At 39.1% G+C, this 11119-nt stretch overlaps 13 non-coding genes across 13 annotated transcripts; 2 read left to right on the top strand and 11 right to left on the bottom strand.

Annotated features, from left to right (window-relative positions):
• Nucleotides 1–477: 477 nt before the first annotated feature.
• On the bottom strand, nucleotides 478–549 carry trnaq-cug (transfer RNA glutamine (anticodon CUG)). The gene has a single exon. It is a non-coding gene; the product is annotated as a tRNA-Gln (tRNA).
• Nucleotides 550–1447: 898 nt separating this feature from the next.
• Nucleotides 1448–1519, bottom strand: trnaq-uug (transfer RNA glutamine (anticodon UUG)). Its single transcript has one exon. It is a non-coding gene; the product is annotated as a tRNA-Gln (tRNA).
• Nucleotides 1520–2043: 524 nt separating this feature from the next.
• On the bottom strand, nucleotides 2044–2115 carry trnaq-cug (transfer RNA glutamine (anticodon CUG)). The gene has a single exon. It is a non-coding gene; the product is annotated as a tRNA-Gln (tRNA).
• An 898-nt stretch (nucleotides 2116–3013) lies between these two features.
• Nucleotides 3014–3085, bottom strand: trnaq-uug (transfer RNA glutamine (anticodon UUG)). Its single transcript has one exon. It is a non-coding gene; the product is annotated as a tRNA-Gln (tRNA).
• A 525-nt stretch (nucleotides 3086–3610) lies between these two features.
• trnaq-cug (transfer RNA glutamine (anticodon CUG)) lies at nucleotides 3611–3682 on the bottom strand. The gene has a single exon. It is a non-coding gene; the product is annotated as a tRNA-Gln (tRNA).
• Nucleotides 3683–4580: 898 nt separating this feature from the next.
• trnaq-uug (transfer RNA glutamine (anticodon UUG)) lies at nucleotides 4581–4652 on the bottom strand. Its single transcript has one exon. It is a non-coding gene; the product is annotated as a tRNA-Gln (tRNA).
• A 524-nt stretch (nucleotides 4653–5176) lies between these two features.
• On the bottom strand, nucleotides 5177–5248 carry trnaq-cug (transfer RNA glutamine (anticodon CUG)). Its single transcript has one exon. It is a non-coding gene; the product is annotated as a tRNA-Gln (tRNA).
• Nucleotides 5249–6146: 898 nt separating this feature from the next.
• trnaq-uug (transfer RNA glutamine (anticodon UUG)) lies at nucleotides 6147–6218 on the bottom strand. The gene has a single exon. It is a non-coding gene; the product is annotated as a tRNA-Gln (tRNA).
• A 525-nt stretch (nucleotides 6219–6743) lies between these two features.
• trnaq-cug (transfer RNA glutamine (anticodon CUG)) lies at nucleotides 6744–6815 on the bottom strand. The gene has a single exon. It is a non-coding gene; the product is annotated as a tRNA-Gln (tRNA).
• An 895-nt stretch (nucleotides 6816–7710) lies between these two features.
• Nucleotides 7711–7782, bottom strand: trnaq-uug (transfer RNA glutamine (anticodon UUG)). Its single transcript has one exon. It is a non-coding gene; the product is annotated as a tRNA-Gln (tRNA).
• A 712-nt stretch (nucleotides 7783–8494) lies between these two features.
• Nucleotides 8495–8566, bottom strand: trnaq-uug (transfer RNA glutamine (anticodon UUG)). Its single transcript has one exon. It is a non-coding gene; the product is annotated as a tRNA-Gln (tRNA).
• Nucleotides 8567–9151: 585 nt separating this feature from the next.
• On the top strand, nucleotides 9152–9223 carry trnaq-cug (transfer RNA glutamine (anticodon CUG)). The gene has a single exon. It is a non-coding gene; the product is annotated as a tRNA-Gln (tRNA).
• A 929-nt stretch (nucleotides 9224–10152) lies between these two features.
• trnaq-cug (transfer RNA glutamine (anticodon CUG)) lies at nucleotides 10153–10224 on the top strand. The gene has a single exon. It is a non-coding gene; the product is annotated as a tRNA-Gln (tRNA).
• Nucleotides 10225–11119: the final 895 nt, after the last annotated feature.

Here is an 11119-nt window from a genome sequence, read left to right on the forward strand (position 1 = left end):
TTAATTAGCAAATGTGGACTGTCGTTCCTATCACGTGTTGCAAATACTTTCAACAATCGTTGGACAGCTATATTCCAGTTCCACGAGGCAGATTAATTCACATGGTAGGTCCTACAGAGATTTGAACTCAGATTGCAAGATCCAGAGTGATAACCTTTACAGCATAGAATGCTGGTTCAGATTTTACTGTCCTTGGTTCACAGGAAAAACAGAGAAAATATTTTCTGGACAGAAACGGTATGACCTGGGCTACCCTACCATGTAACATCTTGAAAAAAATCTTAATTATTTTCAGTTCATTGGGGGTCAGCAAGTTTTCAATTAATAAATGTACTAGGCATTCATATTAAGAATTTCCTGCAGGCTAGTCATTCGTGCGTACCAAAGACTGCTTATCGACTCCCACCCACTTGTTTCTTTCACACAAGACTATTTAAAAGATGACAGGAGAGGAGTATGTCACTGCAAAAACTAGGTAGGTCCTACCGAGATTTGAACTCGGATTGCAGGATTCAGAGTCCTGAGTGCTAACCATTACACCATAGAACCCCATATAGATAAATTATTGAAGTGTTCAGATTTTCCTGTCATTTGTTCACTATATAAACAGCTAGAAATGAGAATATTGGTAGGCCACGTGAATAATTCAGCACAAAAGCTAGAAAGGTTCTACTGAGATTTGAACTCGGATCACTGGATTCAAAGTCCAGAGTGCTAAGCATTACAACATAGAACCATATTATACATCCATTTGGGAATTGTACAGAAAAAAAATTACGCGTTTTAATTAGCAAATGTGGACTGTCGTTCCAATCACGTGTTGCAAATACTTTCAACAATCGTTGGACAGCTATATTCCAGTTCCACGAGGCAGATTAATTCACATGGTAGGTCCTACAGAGATTTGAACTCAGATTGCAAGATCCAGAGTGATAACCTTTACAGCATAGAATGCTGGTTCAGATTTTACTGTCCTTGGTTCACAGGAAAAACAGAGAAAATATTTTCTGGACAGAAACGGTATCACCTGGGCTACCGTACCATGTAACATCTTCAAAAAAATCTTAATTATTTTCAGTTCATTGGGGGGCAGCAAGTTTTCAATTAATAAATGTACTAGGCATTCATATTAAGAATTTCCTGCAGGCTAGTCATTCGTGCGTACCAAAGACTGCTTATCGACTCCCACCCACTTGTTTCTTTCACACAAGACTATTTTAAAGTTGACAGGAGAGGAGAATGTCACTGCAAAAACAAGGTAGGTCCTACTGAGATTTGAATTCGGATCGCAGGATTCAGAGTCCTGAGTGATAACCATTACACCATAGAACCCCATATAGAGTAATTACTGAAGTGTTCAGATTTTCCTGTCATTTGTTCACCGGATAAACAGCTAGAAATGAGATTATTGGTAGGCCACGTGAATAATTCAGCACAAAAGCTAGAAAGGTTCTACTGAGATTTGAACTCGGATCACTGGATTCAAAGTCCAGAGTGCTAACCATTACAACATAGAACCATATTATACATCCATTTGGGAATTGTAACGAAAAAAAATTTACGCGTTTTAATTAGCAAATGTGGACTGTCGTTCCTATCACGTGTTGCAAATACTTTCAACAATCGTTGGACAGCTATATTCCAGTTCCACGAGGCAGATTAATTCACATGGTAGGTCCTACAGAGATTTGAACTCAGATTGCAAGATCCAGAGTGATAACCTTTACAGCATAGAATGCTGGTTCAGATTTTACTGTCCTTGGTTCACAGGAAAAACAGAGAAAATATTTTCTGGACAGAAACGGTATGACCTGGGCTACCCTACCATGTAACATCTTGAAAAAAATCTTAATTATTTTCAGTTCATTGGGGGCAGCAAGTTTTCAATTAATAAATGTACTAGGCATTCATATTAAGAATTTCCTGCAGGCTAGTCTTTCGTGCGTACCAAAGACTGCTTATCGACTCCCACCCACTTGTTTCTTTCACACAAGACTATTTAAAAGATGACAGGAGAGGAGTATGTCACTGCAAAAAATAGGTAGGTCCTACCGAGATTTGAACTCGGATCGCAGGATTCAGAGTCCTGAGTGCTAACCATTACACCATAGAACCCCATATAGAGTAATTATTGAAGTGTTCAGATTTTCCTGTCATTTGTTCACTATATAAACAGCTAGAAATGAGAATATTGGTAGGCCACGTGAATAATTCAGCACAAAAGCTAGAAAGGTTCTACTGAGATTTGAACTCGGATCACTGGATTCAAAGTCCAGAGTGCTAAGCATTACAACATAGAACCATATTATACATCCATTTGGGAATTGTACAGAAAAAAAATTACGCGTTTTAATTAGCAAATGTGGACTGTCGTTCCTATCACGTGTTGCAAATACTTTCAACAATCGTTGGACAGCTATATTCCAGTTCCACGAGGCAGATTAATTCACATGGTAGGTCCTACAGAGATTTGAACTCAGATTGCAAGATCCAGAGTGATAACCTTTACAGCATAGAATGCTGGTTCAGATTTTACTGTCCTTGGTTCACAGGAAAAACAGAGAAAATATTTTCTGGACAGAAACGGTATGACCTGGGCTACCCTACCATGTAACATCTTGAAAAAAATCGTAATTATTTTCAGTTCATTGGGGGGCAGCAAGTTTTCAATTAATAAATGTACTAGGCATTCATATTAAGAATTTCCTGCAGGCTAGCCATTCGTGCGTACCAAAGACTGCTTATCGACTCCCACCCACTTGTTTCTTTCACACAAGACTATTTTAAAGTTGACAGGAGAGGAGAATGTCACTGCAAAAACAAGGTAGGTCCTACTGAGATTTGAATTCGGATCGCAGGATTCAGAGTCCTGAGTGCTAACCATTACACCATAGAACCCCATATAGAGTAATTACTGAAGTGTTCAGATTTTCCTGTCATTTGTTCACCGGATAAACAGCTAGAAATGAGATTATTGGTAGGCCACGTGAATAATTCAGCACAAAAGCTAGAAAGGTTCTACTGAGATTTGAACTCGGATCACTGGATTCAAAGTCCAGAGTGCTAACCATTACAACATAGAACCATATTATACATCCATTTGGGAATTGTAACGAAAAAAAAATTACGCGTTTTAATTAGCAAATGTGGACTGTCGTTCCTATCACGTGTTGCAAATACTTTCAACAATCGTTGGACAGCTATATTCCAGTTCCACGAGGCAGATTAATTCACATGGTAGGTCCTACAGAGATTTGAACTCAGATTGCAAGATCCAGAGTGATAACCTTTACAGCATAGAATGCTGGTTCAGATTTTACTGTCCTTGGTTCACAGGAAAAACAGAGAAAATATTTTCTGGACAGAAACGGTATGACCTGGGCTACCCTACCATGTAACATCTTGAAAAAAATCTTAATTATTTTCAGTTCATTGGGGGGCAGCAAGTTTTCAATTAATAAATGTACTAGGCATTCATATTAAGAATTTCCTGCAGGCTAGTCATTCGTGCGTACCAAAGACTGCTTATCGACTCCCACCCACTTGTTTCTTTCACACAAGACTATTTAAAAGATGACAGGAGAGGAGTATGTCACTGCAAAAACAAGGTAGGTCCTACCGAGATTTGAATTCGGATCGCAGGATTCAGAGTCCTGAGTGCTAACCATTACACCATAGAACCCCATATAGAGTAATTATTGAAGTGTTCAGATTTTCCTGTCATTTGTTCACTATATAAACAGCTAGAAATGAGAATATTGGTAGGCCACGTGAATAATTCAGCACAAAAGCTAGAAAGGTTCTACTGAGATTTGAACTCGGATCACTGGATTCAAAGTCCAGAGTGCTAAGCATTACAACATAGAACCATATTATACATCCATTTGGGAATTGTACAGAAAAAAAATTACGCGTTTTAATTAGCAAATGTGGACTGTCGTTCCTATCACGTGTTGCAAATACTTTCAACAATCGTTGGACAGCTATATTCCAGTTCCACGAGGCAGATTAATTCACATGGTAGGTCCTACAGAGATTTGAACTCAGATTGCAAGATCCAGAGTGATAACCTTTACAGCATAGAATGCTGGTTCAGATTTTACTGTCCTTGGTTCACAGGAAAAACAGAGAAAATATTTTCTGGACAGAAACGGTATCACCTGGGCTACCCTACCATGTAACATCTTGAAAAAAATCTTAATTATTTTCAGTTCATTGGGGGGCAGCAAGTTTTCAATTAATAAATGTACTAGGCATTCATATTAAGAATTTCCTGCAGGCTAGTCATTCGTGCGTACCAAAGACTGCTTATCGACTCCCACCCACTTGTTTCTTTCACACAAGACTATTTTAAAGTTGACAGGAGAGGAGAATGTCACTGCAAAAACAAGGTAGGTCCTACTGAGATTTGAATTCGGATCGCAGGATTCAGAGTCTTGAGTGATAACCATTACACCATAGAACCCCATATAGAGTAATTACTGAAGTGTTCAGATTTTCCTGTCATTTGTTCACCGGATAAACAGCTAGAAATGAGATTATTGGTAGGCCACGTGAATAATTCAGCACAAAAGCTAGAAAGGTTCTACTGAGATTTGAACTCGGATCACTGGATTCAAAGTCCAGAGTGCTAACCATTACAACATAGAACCATATTATACATCCATTTGGGAATTGTAACGAAAAAAAATTACGCGTTTTAATTAGCAAATGTGGACTGTCGTTCCTATCACGTGTTGCAAATACTTTCAACAATCGTTGGACAGCTATATTCCAGTTCCACGAGGCAGATTAATTCACATGGTAGGTCCTACAGAGATTTGAACTCAGATTGCAAGATCCAGAGTGATAACCTTTACAGCATAGAATGCTGGTTCAGATTTTACTGTCCTTGGTTCACAGGAAAAACAGAGAAAATATTTTCTGGACAGAAACGGTATGACCTGGGCTACCCTACCATGTAACATCTTGAAAAAAATCTTAATTATTTTCAGTTCATTGGGGGGCAGCAAGTTTTCAATTAATAAATGTACTAGGCATTCATATTAAGAATTTCCTGCAGGCTAGCCTTTCGTGCGTACCAAAGACTGCTTATCGACTCCCACCCACTTGTTTCTTTCACACAAGACTATTTTAAAGATGACAGGAGAGGAGTATGTCACTGCAAAAACTAGGTAGGTCCTACCGAGATTTGAACTCGGATCGCAGGATTCAGAGTCCTGAGTGCTAACCATTACACCATAGAACCCCATATAGAGTAATTACTGAAGTGTTCAGATTTTCCTGTCATTTGTTCACCGTATAAACAGCTAGAAATGAGAATATTGGTAGGCCACGTGAATAATTCAGCACAAAAGCTAGAAAGGTTCTACTGAGATTTGAATTCGGATCACTGGATTCAAAGTCCAGAGTGCTAAGCATTACAACATAGAACCATATTATACATCCATTTGGGAATTGTAACGAAAAAAAATTACGCGTTTTAATTAGCAAATGTGGACTGTCGTTCCAATCACGTGTTGCAAATACTTTCAACAATCGTTGGACAGCTATATTCCAGTTCCACGAGGCAGATTAATTCACATGGTAGGTCCTACAGAGATTTGAACTCAGATTGCAAGATCCAGAGTGATAACCTTTACAGCATAGAATGCTGGTTCAGATTTTACTGTCCTTGGTTCACAGGAAAAACAGAGAAAATATTTTCTGGACAGAAACGGTATCACCTGGGCTACCCTACCATGTAACATCTTGAAAAAAATCTTAATTATTTTCAGTTCATTGGGGGGCAGCAAGTTTTCAATTAATAAATGTACTAGGCATTCATATTAAGAATTTCCTGCAGGCTGGTCATTCGTGCGTACCAAAGACTGCTTATCGACTCCCACCCACTTGTTTCTTTCACACAAGACTATTTTAAAGTTGACAGGAGAGGAGTATGTCACTGCAAAAAGAAGGTAGGTCCTACTGAGATTTGAATTCGGATCGCAGGATTCAGAGTCCTGAGTGCTAACCATTACACCATAGAACCCCATATAGAGTAATTATTGAAGTGTTCAGATTTTCCTGTCATTTGTTCACCGGATAAACAGGTAGAAATGAGATTATTGGTAGGCCACGTGAATAATTCAGCACAAAAGCTAGAAAGGTTCTACCGAGATTTGAACTCGGATCACTGGATTCAAAGTCCAGAGTGCTAACCATTACAACATAGAACCATATTATACATCCATTTGGGAATTGTAACGAAAAAAAAATTACGCGTTTTAATTAGCAAATGTGGACTGTCGTTCCTATCACGTGTTGCAAATACTTTCAACAATCGTTGGACAGCTATATTCCAGTTCCACGAGGCAGATTAATTCACATGGTAGGTCCTACTGAGATTTGAACTCAGATTGCAAGATCCAGAGTGATAACCTTTACAGCATAGAATGCTGGTTCAGATTTTACTGTCCTTGGTTCACAGGAAAAACAGAGAAAATATTTTCTGGACAGAAACGGTATGACCTGGGCTACCCTACCATGTAACATCTTGAAAAAAATCTTAATTATTTTCAGTTCATTGGGGGGCAGCAAGTTTTCAATTAATAAATGTACTAGGCATTCATATTAAAAATTTCCTGCAGGCTAGCCGTTCGTGCGTACCAAAGACTGCTTATCGACTCCCACCCACTTGTTTCTTTCACACAAGACTATTTTAAAGATGACAGGAGAGGAGTATGTCACTGCAAAAACAAGGTAGGTCCTACCGAGATTTGAACTCGGATCGCAGGATTCAGAGTCCTGAGTGCTAACCATTACACCATAGAACCCCATATAGAGTAATTATTGAAGTGTTCAGATTTTCCTGTCATTTGTTCACCGTATAAACAGCTAGAAATGAGAATATTGGTAGGCCACGTGAATAATTCAGCACAAAAGCTAGAAAGGTTCTACTGAGATTTGAACTCGGATCACTGGATTCAAAGTCCAGAGTGCTAAGCATTACAACATAGAACCATATTATACATCCATTTGGGAATTGTAAAGAAAAAAAATTACGCGTTTTAATTAGCAAATGTGGACTGTCGTTCCTATCACGTGTTGCAAATACTTTCAACAATCGTTGGACAGCTATATTCCAGTTCCACGAGGCAGATTAATTCACATGGTAGGTCCTACAGAGATTTGAACTCAGATTGCAAGATCCAGAGTGATAACCTTTACAGCATAGAATGCTGGTTCAGATTTTACTGTCCTTGGTTCACAGGAAAAACAGAGAAAATATTTTCTGGACAGAAACGGTATGACCTGGGCTACCCTACCATGTAACATCTTGAAAAAAATCGTAATTATTTTCAGTTCATTGGGGGCAGCAAGTTTTCAATTAATAAATGTACTAGGCATTCATATTAAGAATTTCCTGCAGGCTGGCCATTCGTGCGTACCAAAGACTGCTTATCGACTCCCACCCACTTGTTTCTTTCACACAAGACTATTTTAAAGTTGACAGGAGAGGAGTATGTCACTGCAAAATAAGGTAGGTCCTACTGAGATTTGAACTCGGATCGCAGGATTCAGAGTCCTGAGTGATAACCATTACACATAGAACCCCATATAGAGTAATTATTGAAGTGTTCAGATTTTCCTGTCATTTGTTCACCGGATAAACAGCTAGAAATGAGATTATTGGTAGGCCACGTGAATAATTCAGCACAAAAGCTAGAAAGGTTCTACTGAGATTTGAACTCGGATCACTGGATTCAAAGTCCAGAGTGCTAACCATTACAACATAGAACCATATTATACATCCATTTGGGAATTGTACAGAAAAAAAATTACGCGTTTTAATTAGCAAATGTGGACTGTCGTTCCTATCACGTGTTGCAAATACTTTCAACAATCGTTGGACAGCTATATTCCAGTTCCACGAGGCAGATTAATTCACATGGTAGGTCCTACAGAGATTTGAACTCAGATTGCAAGATCCAGAGTGATAACCTTTACAGCATAGAATGCTGGTTCAGATTTTACTGTCCTTGGTTCACAGGAAAAACAGAGAAAATATTTTCTGGACAGAAACGGTATGACCTGGGCTACCCTACCATGTAACATCTTGAAAAAAAATCTTAATTATTTTCAGTTCATTGGGGGGCAGCAAGTTTTCAATTAATAAATGTACTAGGCATTCATATTAAGAATTTCCTGCAGGCTAGTCATTCGTGCGTACCAAAGACTGCTTATCGACTCCCACCCACTTGTTTCTTTCACACAAGACTATTTTAAAGTTGACAGGAGAGGAGAATGTCACTGCAAAAACAAGGTAGGTCCTACTGAGATTTGAATTCGGATCGCAGGATTCAGAGTCCTGAGTGATAACCATTACACCATAGAACCCCATATAGAGTAATTACTGAAGTGTTCAGATTTTCCTGTCATTTGTTCACCGGATAAACAGCTAGAAATGAGATTATTGGTAGGCCACGTGAATAATTCAGCACAAAAGCTAGAAAGGTTCTACTGAGATTTGAACTCGGATCACTGGATTCAAAGTCCAGAGTGCTAACCATTACACCATAGAACCATATTACACATCCTTTTGGGAATTGTACATAAAAAAAATTCTGCGTTTTAATTAGCAAATGTGGACTGTCGTTCCTATCACGTGTTGCAAATACTTTCAACAATCGTTGGACAGCTATATTCCAGTTCCACGAGGCAGATTAATTCACATGGTAGGTCCTACCGAGATTTGAACTCAGATTGCAAGATCCAGAGTGATAACCTTTACAGCATAGAATTCTGGTTCAGATTTTACTGTCCTTGGTTCACCGGAAAAACAGAGAAAATATTTTCCGGACAGAAATAGCTAGAAATTAGATTATTGGTAGGCCACGTGAATAATTCAGCACAAAAGCTAGAAAGGTTCTACCGAGATTTGAACTCGGACTTCGACCAACAGTTTTGGCAATACAGAAATAATTGGTATTTCCGTTGTGGTTGTGATAGTTTGATATATGTATTAGTCACGTTTTTTATGTATTTTCCCTTCAAAACGGACGAGGAACAACCTTTTCACCTCCCAAACTTGTGTTATTTCAGTCATCCGTTCGGGAGTTCCACCGAAATTAAGCGCTAAGTAAGCCATTCGTGCTGTTCTGTGAAGTCTGGTTCTATGGTGTAATGGTTAGCACTCAGGACTCTGAATCCTGCGATCCGAGTTCAAATCTCGGTAGGACCTATCTGGTTTTTGCAATTAACCAGCTTCTGCGCAGGGCGAACAGCTTTCATACCCTCCATCTAATGTTAGAAATAACACTAACCCACAAGAAATTCCTTCTATGAAGGTAATATGGTAAAACAATAGTCCTCCGGTTCTCCAAAAAGAGTCAATCAAACATTTCTAAAAGTTTTTCCTAACTACGTTATTTGCGTTGGAAATATGCAAATGTCCACACATTACGAAGGCCCGTCAGTTCAGTTGGTTAGAGCGTCGTGCTAATAACGCGAAGGTCGCGGGTTCCATACCCCTACAGGCCAAGACCTATTTTCTCTCGTGTTGTCTATTACCTTTAGAATATTTAATTTAATTGAGGCTTTGCTTTGGATAAATAAACTATGGATATGAAAATTCCAATTTATCGCACAAGGCCGGTTAGCTAATTTGCTAATAAATTGAATGTCGCTTGTTTGATACCCGTCCTAAAGCAAGTGGTCTTTTCTCGACTGTTTCTCTGGTGCGGTCAATAACTGTTATGACACTCTGCTATTGAGTCTTTTCTCACCTTATATAGTGTTATGCACATTTTATAGATTCCGAAAGGTAGGTTAGCTCAGTTGGTTAAAGCGTCGTGCTAATAAGGTCGCGGGTTCCATACCCGTACTAGCCAATATATTTATTTTTTCACTCGAGTTGGGCAATGAGCGTCCTTCAACACGGAATCTCAACTCAAACTCAAGCAAGTAACTTGCATTTTCAAATTCGGCGGGCTTTTCCCCCTCTAAAATAGTGAGGTTGTTGATATCCTCTGGTTTAACACTTCTACATAACTTTTCAATGCCAGTTCCTAGTTCCTTAAGATGAATTCCTTGCGACTGCTGATTTCCAACATGCACAGGGCGCAAACAGTACCATAAATATGTTTCATTTCATTCCACAGAGCCACAACAGGTTCTATGGTGTAATGGTTAGCACTCAGGACTCTGAATCCTGCGATCCGAGTTCAAATCTCGGTAGGACCTGCATGTCTTTTGCGGCTGAATGCACACACTTGTCTTCACTAGGAAGGTTGATTGGGTATCATACAATCTGTTGTGAATGTTACTGTATTCCTAAACAATTAACACGAAATAGTCACACACCATCAAAGTCGTTAGGAACATATTTCCATACATTTTTGTTAAATCTGCCTTTTGTAGTGTGACTCACTCCTAGCTCCTCTGCTATCTGCCATGTCAAATAAAACTCTATATATACACTTTTTTTTTTTTTACATAGTCTCCATTTTGTTTACAGTGTAAAAAGGTATTTATAAACTGTATGGTTCAAGCCCTGAATACTGATTGTCTGACAAAACATTTGTTTGGTCTAATTACGTTGGTAACCAGTTTTTAATAGCAATAAGGGGTTTGTGGTATATGGCCATATACTACAGCCCCTCGTGCCTTAAGTAAAAACAGTGACACAAAAGAGTGACATATCCTTTACATCCAACACATTTTTATTGAAGTACATATGCTTCAGGTGGTGCCTTTCTGCCATCCAGGACCTCCATACCAGGCGGTGTCAGAGGAAGGCCCTAAAAATTGTCAGACTACAGCCACCCTAGTCAGACTGTTCTCTCTGCAACTGCACGGCAAGCTGTACCGGAGCGCCAAGTCTGGGTCCATGAGGCTTCTAAACAGCTTCTACCCCCAAGCCATAAGATTACTGAACATCTAATCAAATGGCTACCCAGACTATTTGCATCCCCCCTCTTTACAATGCTGCTACTCTGTTATTATATATGCAGTCACTTTAATAACTCTACCTACATGTACATATTACCTCGACTAACCGGTGCCCCCGCACATTGACTCTGTACCGGTACCCCCTATATATACCCTTGCGATTGTTATTTTACTGCTGCTCTTTAAT

This window comes from Salmo salar, chromosome ssa04 (assembly GCF_905237065.1).
Source record: "Salmo salar chromosome ssa04, Ssal_v3.1, whole genome shotgun sequence".
Taxonomy (NCBI): Eukaryota; Metazoa; Chordata; class Actinopteri; order Salmoniformes; family Salmonidae; genus Salmo; species Salmo salar.